At 43.4% G+C, this 12617-nt stretch overlaps 1 protein-coding gene across 8 annotated transcripts in view; it reads right to left on the bottom strand.

The window, feature by feature from the left end:
• TACC2 (transforming acidic coiled-coil containing protein 2) overlaps positions 1 to 12617 on the bottom strand; it is a 152787-nt gene that overhangs the window by 93324 nt on the left and 46846 nt on the right. The window lies entirely within an intron of this gene.

The raw sequence follows: 12617 nt of genomic DNA, 5'->3' as shown, positions 1-12617 counted from the left end.
TGATGATGGAGAAGAATTTTCGGAAGCCGTACTTTTCTGGCAGTGCTTGTGGAAATCCTGACAAGATAGAGGAGTTATCTTGGCAGGGGAGGGTGTTTAGTCACACATTACCTGAGGGCCTGGACTTCCTCTTCCACCCAACCCTTCTTGCTTAGAAATCCCTTATTTTTTCTAACACGTGTATCCAGATTGATCATCAATGTGACAAGTCATAACCATAAAATAGATTTTTTTTTTCCCCGAGTATTCTACATTACTGTGTTCACATTAAAACCTAAAAGTTATGGTAAGTTATTAAACAAATACAATTATTTTAGATTAAAAGACTTAAGGGGACTGAAACACGTGTTACATTATTACTTCCTTTGCAAGCTAAAAGAGGGACAACAGAAAGCCACATTAAAGTGTTAGAAGTATAAATCATGCCTGCCCAGGATGAATAAGCATATTTGCAGCAATAACTGTCAACCATTATAAAAAGCCCATAACGTCACCACTGTGCAGCTTTTCGAGCCTCTGAACGGCTCCCAGTCACGTCCTGATGTCACTGCTGCAGAATTTAAAAGTTTCCAAATTCCAGCTGGTAAACCTGAACCAGAAGTTTCTCAGGGCGATCAACCACACACACACGCACATACACACAAAGTCTCCTCAAGCCCTGACACTCCGGCTGAGTAGAAACCCAACCACAAGCCATGGCAGAAGCCACAAAACCATCCGGTCTTTTTTCTTGGGGGTAAAGGGAGTTAATCCTCTCCCAGAGCTGCAGGCAGCGCTGTGTGAGCAGGAGGGCATTTTGCTCGGTAGAAGTGTTACTTTTCAAAGAGTTGTTTAAAAAAAAAAAAAAAAAAAGGGAGGAGGAAAAAAAGTGCAATAATCGTTTGAGAGAGAAAAGCAGTGGCAAACAACAGCTAGCTTTTAATTTCTGATACTGACTCCAACTGCACATTGCTTTTGTTATTTCCTTGGCGAACTTTCCCCTCACAAGTGTCTACTTACCAAGGCCAGGAAACAATCACCAGCTTTGCTCTTCACAGTCATCCTCGGTTCCACCGCAACAGCCCCCTCCGTTCACCACGAATTTCCTCCGCTTCCACCATCCCTCCCCCCCACCCACCCACCCCCGGGTCGGGAGCAGCGGCTTTTCCCGCCCGCCAAACCCGACCCCCGGCAGCTTAGGCGAAGGCTGGAGCTTTACAAAAGGCCGAGGAGTAGGAGCCTGGAGCTACTTCTCGGAGGCTCCTCCCATGAGGCTCCCTGAGGAAAGGCCGTGGCGACCGAGACTGCCGCGCCCCGCGTCCCCCCCCCCCGTCGGGGGTCGGATGCCTCCGGGGCGGCTCCCGCCGCCCCGTAGGCATCCGACCCCCGACGGGGGCGGAGGGGGGAACGGGGACGACGCGGGGCTCAGCCCGTTACCAGAGCGCTTACAGCGAGAGAAAAGAAGGGGAGACACACACAGAGGACCCCCCCCAAAGACGCGGCTCCCCCGTGGGTTTTATTTTTTTTCCTCCTGGTTTTGCGGTGGAATTTCTGCCGCGGCTTTTTTTTTTTTTTTTTTTTTCAGTCCCGCCGAGGGTGTTTCCACGGTGGGGGATTGCGGGCAGATGAAAATGAGGGATGGATGTAACGCTGCGAGCGTACACAAATACCTCCCGACGTTTTAAAAACCACTGGAGGAAGAGCCTCGCCTGAATTGGTGGTGGTTGGCAAGTTTTTAAAGTTTCAGGATGCAGGAATGGCGTTTGGCCCAACTTTAAAGATCGCTTTTCTAAAAAGTTTTTAACAACTTCCCCTGAAACTTTATCTGTTTAGAGCTGTAAATCTAAACCAAACCTTATCCCTACCCCAACCCCAATTCTTATGTTAACTTCCAGCTCCTAAAGTCACACAGGTTTTCTTACAGATTTCTTTACCTGTAAGAAAATGGAGCAGTTTTAATTAGTTGCGTGCCCTTATTCATCTCTTAGGTTTCCTATGGGTTTATTACAACACAAAAGAATGGCTTCACGGGTAATTAAGTCTTTGCATTGAGATACACCAAATTGCATATACAAGCTGCCAGCACCCAAGGAATTAACTGAGTCTCTACCCAGGGAGATCATTATCATGTTTATAACACGCCATACAATAACTATAGACTAAATGTCTATAATATCTATCCCACAGCAAGACAGTTGGTAGGTTCATTGCTTACCAAATGCCCAATCGAGATATTTCTGATAAAATGCTGGGGCTATAGAGGCTTAATTTAGTTGCCCAGCTGATTCCATGCGCACTCTGCCCAAACTCTGGACATTCAACTGTGGTGCCAGCTTGGGCGACAAAACTAACGTTTCCTGTTCTTCAGAACTCAGTCCAGCTCTTAGCAGGACTGTGTATCTTCTTTTAATGTTAGGGTGCAGTAATGATACCAGTTGGACCTCTCAAAGCATCAATTCAGAACCGAGCCTCAGGTAGAAAAAGCTATTCATCAATTCAATTTTTTTTTTTTTTTTAACTCTTTTCTCCTTCTAGCCCTTGTTCGATTTCCTGTGAGCAAAAGGAGGGAACAGATTTCTGACCAGGTAAATATTATGTTGCAGGAGAATTTCACGTCTGAAAGCAGATGACAGGGATTTCCCCTAGATATGCTCATTGATGCTTTTAACAATTCAGATACCTGTACAGGAAAGAGAAGAAGATACCAAATGACCCCCGAAGACCAAATCTGATACTGTAATGGGTGAAAACGCTGAAAAACATGTAGACTACCAACACCGCCTGGGCTGCAAGGTATGGCTCATCGAGGGGTAAACAGCACGTAGAGTACAGTATGCTGTGGAGAGTTCACTTAGTTGCAGGACCAGGAGCCAGTAGCATCCACTCTGACAGCAAGGATTAAGATCAAGCAGTGAGTTTAAGTTTCTGGGGAGAGCAGCTCTCTCATATCCTGCCTCCCAAGCAGCAGGAAACCAGGCATGGAAAAAGTTTCTGATACAGGTACAGGCATTCAGCCACCCTCTCGTTTAGGTGGGGAATTAAACTCTTTTGTCATCTGGAAATCATTTCACAAATAGCTTCTCCAGGTATAACAGCCCTGAGGAGGAGGGAGACCCCCGAGAGAATAACATTCATTAAATTTTTTTTTTTTTCTCTTTGCAAGAGCACTTCAGTCTGGTGCAAAGCTGTGGACATAGACTAGCTACATTCCTGCTAATAAACCCAAATTTAGCATTTTTGGAATAAAATGGTCATTTAGCTCAAATAACATGCCTCTCCCTGTTTATTCATTAGCCTCTTGCTGTACCAAAACCCTTTCACCTACTGCTAAGCAATCTCAGTCCACCTTTGTCACAAAAACATTTCCACTTTCCTCCCAGCAGCCTCTGCTACTTAAACATTGGAAAACTGATACGCAGTAACACCAGGAACACAGTCCTAAGGTGTGCTTGATTATCTGCTTTTCCTGTGAGAATTAATTGATCTGCGTTAATAGAAGGCTTGAGGGAGGAGAGAGGAAACAAGCTGAAAAGCAACAGGAAAACAAGAGATAAGCAACCTCCCAGCAAGGCTGGGGAGACAATTACAGGACAGGGGCTGACTTTCAGGCTGCAGCCCGCAGTGACACGCTGTCTGGCTGAGGCTGGGAGCCCGCAGATCAAAGAGCCGCCAAAGAACGTGTTGCAAAATATTTCTCCGGAGGGCCAGAGCTGAGTAGGAGCGGTGAGCGTGCTGATGAGAGGGACTCGGTGGTGGGAGACATCCTGCAGGATGGCCTCGCTGGAGTCCAGGCCCTTCCCTAGCTCCCAGGGAACAGTTAGCCTCAAAGAAAGGCCAGAAAGCATCAGGATGGCTTATACTGGGAGGATTGTTGGGGGGTTTTTTTTGTTTGTTTGTTGGTGTTTTTTTTTTTACTGTAGATCCCAAAAGTTTTTAAAGAACACCAGTATTTTGCATTTGGGTGAAGGATTTTATCTTTGTTAGATCCCCACTTTTTCCTTTTCTACATGTCTATGTGCCCATGAAGATAATATTTACCAAGCTATATGTGAGAAGTTAGGTTGAAATCTTAAAGGTGCAGGAAACCCTAAAAGAAATACTCATCTTTTTAATTTGGCTGTGCTAAGTACACAGGTACAGTGAAGTTCCCATAGTAACACTACAGTTTACCTGACATTACATAGGCACATGGTGATGGAAGGCAGAGAAAATATGTATACAGATTTCAACCTAGCTTCCACGTCCCACACTGCTCCTAACTGTGGGACCAAAACATGGTCCTCACGAGACCCCCCCTGCAGTGCTGTGTCCAGCTCTGGGGGCACCAACATCAGAAGGACACGGACCTGCTCGAGCGGGGCCAGAGGAGGCCACGAAGATGCTCGTGGGGCTGGAGCAGCTCCCCTGTGAGGACAGGCTGAGAGAGTTGGGGGTGTTCAGCTGGAGAAGAGAAGGCTCCAGGGAGACCTTAGAGCGGCCTCCCAGGACTGAAAGGGGCTACAGGAAAGGGGGGAGGGACTCTTGATCAGGGGTGTAGGGATAGGATGAGGGGTAACAGTTTTACACTGAAAGAAGGTAGATTTAGATTAGATGTAAGGAAGAAATTTTTCATTGTGAGGGTGGTGAGGCCCTGGCACAGGTTGCCCAGAGGAGCTGTGGCTGCCCCCTCCCTGGAAGGGTTCAAGGCCAGGTTGGACGGGGCTTTGGGCAACCTGGGCTAGTGGAAGGTGTCTCTGCCCATGGCAGGGGGGTGGGACTGGATGGTCTTTAAGGTCCCTTCCAACCCAAACCATTCTACGATTCTGTGAATATTCTCCTCAGGCACGCAACATTTTTACCCCACACTCAGGAAGATGGGTAATTGAATTACAGAAAAATTACAGGTACTTAAATTCAGTATGTCCAGAAGTGCTGGATTCCAGGACATCATTTTAGGTTGTGTTTTCAGAAGTCTGGACTTGAGAAATGTTGTCAGAGACCCCATTCAGTTTGTGCTCCATGGTCAGGGTGCTTTAAGACTGTGGGTGGACACCCGGTGAAAGCACCCGATGGACACCATACTGCTAGTGGTGACCTAGTCTGCCCAGCTCATGTGAATTCGATCTGAGGGTTTTTCCCATAAACCATGTCACTTTTGCCAAACCAAAGCACTTGAGGGGGGAAATGAGTCAGCCCTCAAAAAACCTATGAAAAACCCATTAAATTGGCTTGGAAAGAATGTTACATTAAATAAATGTAAAAAAAAAAAAAAACCAAACAAAAAAAACACAAAAGAAAACCAAACCCAACAACTAAAAACCAACCGTTTTTCTTTTAAATTTGCATTCTGTTTTTTGAGAATACAGGATGAACTCAGATGAAATTGTCAAGTTTTTCCCTGTAAGCTTGAAAACAAGGCTTGCTTTTCTCCAGCTCTTTAAACTGAGGTTAACTAGTCTATAAGCAAATACAAATACTACAATATTTGTGATAAACTTGCAAAAAAGCTGACAAACCAGCAATGCCTGCGTTTGTTCTGAATGATCAGGCTGCATCATGTGAGTAATCTTTCAGAAAAGGGGTGTGTGTGATTTTAAATTGTTCTTTGTAAAAACTTAGTGCCCATTTTTGAGGCCATTTGCAGCAAATAAAACCATATAAATATACTTCAGTTTGATTAAAATTAGAGAGGGGTTTCTCTTTTGCATTTCCTAATCAGAGGTTCATAGTCATACACTCTGCAAAACCACAGACCCAATTAGCTGCAGAGCAGCCTGGCTGAGATACCCAAGCCACTTCTGTAACAAACACCTGAACCTTGTATTTCCACTACTTTCCACATACCAGTTGCCCACAACCATCATTTGTGGTGGTTGAAAATTAGGTTGTGCAATTCCCAGCAATTTTTATTGGCCAGGCTTTGGGAGGGCCGTCTCTTTAAATTCCCAGACTTTTACCTTAACCTTCTGCTTTGAAAAAAAAGTTTAACGTTAACCCATTACATTTTGGAGGGTCAAAGTGATGGGAAACTGCCATTTTGCAAATTTCCAAATAAGTAAGATCGATTTTTAGAGAACCCTAGACTAGACTCAAAGCCTCACAAATTCCCGTGATAACTTCTTTAGCAAACCAAGTTTACTGGGACTTCCTACCAGAATAACAAGATTTGAAGAATGATGTATGCAACAGAAGTTTCATGTACAATCACAGCATTCAAAGAAAAAAAAAGATGTGGAAAATCTTGGAGACTGTTAAATGTTCAGTAAAACTAACTCTATATTTTGACTCATTTAACGACATTGTTAAGAAGGGGACATGGGAGTTTTAAGTGTCCATTTATTTTCATGACAGCTAACATTTTTTCCTTAGTTGTTAGAAACTGAGCAATGCATACATGCTTTTCACTTTCATTCCAGGAAACAAATCCAATCTTCTCTGTCTGCTGCAGAGTTATTCTTAGCTGGCTTTGATATTTCTATCAGCTAGGAGAGCATAACAATGTTATCATGCTAACAAATTCCAAAGATTTTACATAACTCTTGAGTGCCTTAAAAAAAAGAAAAGGCTTTATTGATTACACTGTTTGTGTTTCATTAGCCAAAGGAGCTAGGAAAAACAGGATGAAAAAGAATAAAAAAGCGGTTTGATGAGTTTCAGTTTGATGAAGCAAGTGTTCCGTGTTTTTCAGAGTATCATTTACAAAGAGAAGCCAAGCTTTACAGCTCTGAGGTTGGAAAACAGCAGGTAGTTCAGGCCAATGAATCATTTAAATCCTACTTGTCTACATACAGCCTATTTTCCTAATTTGATTTTTTATCTGTTGAAACAACTAGACACCCCCCTTATATAAGCAAAGCAGGATAACTGGAAGTGTGGTGCTTGTAGGATGGCCTGGGTGAAAAAGGATCACAGGACTGCGCAGCGTTCTCCCTGGCTGATCTGTTAGAGGCTCAGGGCCAAATTCTTTGCTGATATCACCCGGCTGGAACAGAGATTTTGGCCCAACCTAAAGGTAGGCTGCAGCCATAGCCTTCTCTCACACAGCTGTCTTGAAAGGAATGTACCAACAGGTAAAGAAAGTACATTAGTGAAATTAAATTGGAAACAACCTTGCAGAGTCTTAGGGCACTTTTGGACAGCTGATTATTTTACTGAGGACCATGGATGAGTGGGGCAGGTACGGAACAGAGAGAGTAGGGAAGAGGAATGATTAAGCCTGGGTGAACAAAGAAGAGTTCATCAGGAAATGCTTAGTCTGGGAGGAGATCCCAAGCCATTTTCAGCAAGGAGAACACGATTAACATAACATACTAGGGCTCGTTCCTGACAACAGCATAGAATGGTGGCACTCTGCATTTCACAGGGACCTTAGAATCCAGAACAATTAAGCCTTTGATTGGAGCAATTATCATTTCTACACTTATTGCAATTTCAGATGCAGAGCTTCTTACAGGCCAAAGAGACTCTACTATAAGGATTAACCTGTCAAGGTGAGTGTAGATGAACAGGCCCAAACAGATCCATATATTATTTTTTTACTTTTCCAGAGTACCCAAATGTTAAGGAATAGCAATATCTAAATAAGCCCCACCTGCTATTAGCAACACAAACATGGGCTTCCATAGACCTGGATCAATATTGATAAGACAGGCTCCAATAAATCAACATAAAAGACAGCAGGAGGAAAACCAGAAAGCGAAGGATGAGGCAAGTACTATGGAGTTCTGGCTCTTCAGACATCTCTCCAGAGGAGTCTCTGTTGAGAAGCACTAGTGCAACGCAAGCATGCCAAGACGCAGAAAAACTGGAAGGAAGCCACATCCAAGTCATGGAGAATATGCCTGTGTCTGTAATTGCTGTTCTCAGAGCTGCCCTCGGCAGGGTTCAAAGCTGGGGCTAATCCTACTTTGCATATTCTATTAGAAACAGGGACAGTGGAACTAGCTCCATGGTATCCAATTTTGCAAGAAGCCAGAAGATACAGAGTTGGAATAGAGAAAATATGGGAATCTGTAGGATATGCAAAAACAATTTTGAGAAAATAGGCAGCTCACTTGGAAGAAGCAAGGTTGAAATATACATCTGGGAAAGCTAATCAGAAAAAAAAAAAGTAATTTTTAACTTAATGAGACGACAAAAAAATGATGCTAAACTGCCTGTCCAGATATTGGACAAAGTATTACAGTGTCTGTGCTGGATTCCTTTAGCAAATGCCTGTATTTGATTGAATAAATGTAATTTCTTAAGAAACAGAAGGATGTGTGAAAAAAGCAGCTCATGTATCATTCATCCGAGTCAATACCTACCTTATGAATACGTGGCTAAGGTTCTCAAGAGTGTTACAGAATGTTTTCTGTAACAAGCAAGAAGTACCAGGAATTTTGCAGGACCTTCTCTACTTTTGTGTAGCAGAAGCATACGTAAATGAAATAAAAAAATAACCAGCATGGTATCACATACCTAGTTTCCCACTGGTACGTGCTTTGAGTACAACAGGACATACTATGAAATCAGCATTTTATAAATATTTTACCCTGGCTTAGAGGCTGCCTAAAACAGTTTGGTCAATGGCATCTATTAAAGTAGATGGCAAAACTCTCTCTCACTTGCTAGAAAGCAGTGTGAGATGTCTGTTGGGTAAGAGTGAAGTTATCTTGATTTTACTCTTCCATGAATAGAAAAATACCAAACTTAAATATCGCAGACTTCACACAGACAAAATTCCCATAGAACTCCCCATCCAGTTAATTTAGTTAAGGACTGCAGGCTGAGCTCCTTGCATCTCCAAAAGCATAACTGCACTAACAGTTGCACCTACTGAGGGTAACAATGACAGTAAGATGGGAGGGTTGTTTCAGAGAAATAATTCAGACGCAAAGAGAGGAGGGCAGGAGGGAGAGACACATAGCCTGGTTAATTTTGTGCATTTCACCTTCAGTTATTTTTCTCTTTGTTTTGTGATCTTGAGATGCTGCTCACCTGAGCTAGTTTTGAAGTTTAAAAAAATAGGGAAATAAAGCAGGCTGCATAATCACTGTTTTGATAAGTTTCCTTTTAACTCCAAACTCTTGTTTTCAGATGCTAACGACACAAAGCCTTAGTGCTTAAAGCCCAATTGACTGATCTGAAAAGCAGCTCTACATTCCATACCTCATCCAGCGAGACTGTTAAAATATTTAGTACTGTATTTGTTATGCAGGCAAAAAAGACCAAGACAGTATTTACTAAGGAGCGAACATTCTTTTTGGAATTATTGAACGTGCCAATTTTTGATGGCAAGAACAAAGCATGAAGCAAATCCAAAAGCATGTCTGGACCAACTTCAGTGATCTTGTCTGACCTATGCATAGGACATAAGAATACTTTTCAAATAGCTTTGCTGATGCCAACTGCTGCAACATACTTCCCATGTAAGAATATTGTTTAGATTTCTAAGTGATGTGAGACAATGCAGCAGAACTCTCCATTCTCTGCAAACCAATGGCAGCAATAGGAGAGCACCTACGGTATGGTGCCATAGCTGGGAAAGGGCCCTCCCGGTGGAGTTTCTTACAGTGTCAAAAACTGTTAGGAAACACTTGTCCTGAAAGCAGTGCAGTGCCACAGCCTCCTCGCCCTTTACGACTAGCTTTATGTGCCACTCATACAGTGAGGAGCAGGTCAAGGTCCAGTCGGCAAGGAAGGTTCAGGCACCTGCATGAGTAGGGCTATGAAAACACTGCACCTTGTCTATCAATTTGCACAGAATCCTTATGCAGAAGAATAAGATTGCTCCTGCAGCATACGCTCCAGAAGAAGTCAACTCACTCTGCAGTAGCACCAGAAGCTCTGGGAAGGCCAAGCCTGCATGGTGCCCTCCTGCATTCGAGGCAGGTGAAGGCACCGGGCGTGTTGCTCAGCACTGCAGTGAGCACAGCCCAAGCTGCTCTGCCCAGCAAACCGGTTCTGCTGAGGGGTGCAGAGGAGAACCTCACCTTCCTGCAAAATGAGTGTCACTGCTTGCAGTGTGCTTACGGCTCCTCATGCTCTTCCTTCACTAGCACACCCAGCCCCAAGCCGAGTCTGCGAGCATCTCCGCAACCCTGGAACACCCAGAGGCCTCTTAACAAGCCGAGCATTTTGCCAAACAACAAATCAGCAAATGATACAATCTGTTCTCCGTACCTTACAAATGCACATCTGGGAATGACTTCACAGTGTCCACTTCAAAAAGCTCCCTCGGCACTTTTTCCAAGAGACAATGGCAGTTTGCACGTACCAACCAGCTGAATTACAGGAAGTTATCAAAAAACTCCACGCCACCACTAAACACCCTTAAAATTTTGCCATCATTTCTGATTTTGTTCTGTGCTCTGCTCAACATCTGCCATAGTACATGATGCAAACAGAACCATTTCAGTGGCATAAGCAGTCCTGGTACATACATGAACCTCTTTTCTCCCTCCATAAAAAAATGAAGATGTATGGGTGTAGACATTACAAAAGGAGAAAAAAAACCCCTCAAGTCCTGTTTTTCCCTTCCAAGTAAGATTCAGTCAGCAAAATGGAGCAGCTGGGTGCCCAATAGTAAGTGGGAAGGAGCACATTTTGATGCCCAGATGTGGCCATCATGAACACAGGTTTTCAGTCACAAATTCAGTAGATAGAAATGTCAAAACCATCAAAGAAAGGGTTATTTTTATTCCTTTTCAGTGCTGACAGTCAGATTTGCCAAAATCCAACCCTTCCCTACTTCTGCTAACAGCACAGCTGTACTTCCACAAGGAAATGGTGCTAATGCTTCAGCCACCACCTCCTTTCCAAAAATAATTGGCCTTTTTACTGAAGATTTGAAGGTGCTGTACTATCGTCTACAGACACAAAGGCTCTTCTTATTAGTTGACCACTGTCCCACTCCTGGTGGGGGAGGTGGGGACAGGAGTGGGGGTAGGAGGTGGGGGCAGGAGTGACTGCAGACAGTTCTTGGATCTAATGTTCATCACAAGACCACCCTCCTCCCAGTGCCATAGCCATGAAGGAAAGAAATTCCTCTGTTCCCTCTACGGGAAGAAATCCTAACAAGGATTTAGAAGTCAGATCACACAACTTTGCCTCCTCACCCACACTTCAGTGGTGTTTCAACATAAGAGACCTTGTAAGAGATGGAGCTATACAGAAGCAGTGGAGGGGGGAGAAAACAACGCTGACATAATTTAGAACATGCCATTCTTTTTCCTAAATTCAATATACTTCTTATTACTATTGATTTTGAGAGCTGGGGAGGATTCTTTCTCCCTGGAGTTCTTTCCATCAGGCCCAAATCCCCACAGTCAGCTCTTAGAAATGTGCACCTTTTTTTTTGCACGGCTATAGCAGTATATCCTCTGTAAGGATTATAGGGCAATAAACAACTGGAAACCACTCTGCAGCAACTCGAGTTGTGACCAGAGTACACAGAGTATGGAATACAGCCTGAAATTTAACAATGCAAAACCAGCTGGCTCAACGAACGCTTTCTTACTTCTCTTTTGCGTTATAAAGATTATATATCTTTTGCCTCTAAGAAATGAGCCTGCTCAAAAGCAGAGATTCCTCTCTGCCTCTGAGAGTCCCCAGTGTTTAAGTCCACAACGCTGCGATCGTGTACAGCTCTGCACGCCGCATCTCCTGCGTGCGCACGCACACTTGGTATGTGTGTGACACCACTTACAGCTGCAGTCCAAAAGTAGCAGCTGCCTGTTGATACAAACCCTCACGCTGGAAAAACAGGTGATAATGAATTCTTAAAGCATATGTAAGTATTAAGCAACTACTCTATGAATTGCCAGCAGCTGTTTCAAGAACCCTGCCCTGCTTGCCACAGGTATTTATTTAAAGTATGATACCCGCCCTGATATAAAACACATGCGTAGACACATGCATGCACTGCCCATTAGTCCCTTAAGGCTTCTGAACCAGGCCATGCCAGCAATTTGTTTGGTAATTTCGAAGCTACCCACTGTGAAGCTTCCCATCATATAAAAGGGAAACAAAAAAGAAAGGAAAGGAGCTAGAGAGACATAACAGGGTCTAATTCCCTTGTCATTTTACAGACAGATCCTTAAAGAGAAAGTCATATAGCTGTTCAGACTTCCAACGCTTCTAATATTCTTCTAATGTACATTTTGCTCAGACAATTAGATCATACTCAGTCTCTGTCCCAGACTCACATACAAACAGGACGAACTCCCCCATATTTTAACATCAGAAACACTTCAGGTATTTTCACTTATGGTTTTATCATTTTAACCTTTAAGATATGTGGCACTGAAACATTTTTCCCTCCTTATTCAGTCAGTATAATCTATTTTTTTTTGTAATATTTAGAAAGAATCCATCTATGTAGACCATTCATTGATGTTGCCTGAAATAGTTCAGTTTTTCACTGTACCCTTCTGCTCTGCTGCTGCCTGTAACCAGTTACAGCTATAGCCGCCTCCTCCAGTACAGAAAGGAGAGGGACGGTGTGCAAGAAACTTACTGAGGTTACAGAGGAAGCAATGACATAACTAGATAAAGGGAAAGCACCCGTTCTAAGATCATAATTCTTTTGAATTAACTGCACATCAAACTGAGAATTCAGACAGTAAAGCAGAAACTCACAAAAAAACAGGTCTTAACTTTATTAAAGCAGTTACTGC

The sequence above is a fragment of the Strix aluco genome, chromosome 7 (genome assembly GCF_031877795.1).
Source record: "Strix aluco isolate bStrAlu1 chromosome 7, bStrAlu1.hap1, whole genome shotgun sequence".
In the NCBI taxonomy this organism is placed as follows: Eukaryota; Metazoa; Chordata; class Aves; order Strigiformes; family Strigidae; genus Strix; species Strix aluco.
This window is presented reverse-complemented; position numbering and strand designations above follow the sequence as displayed.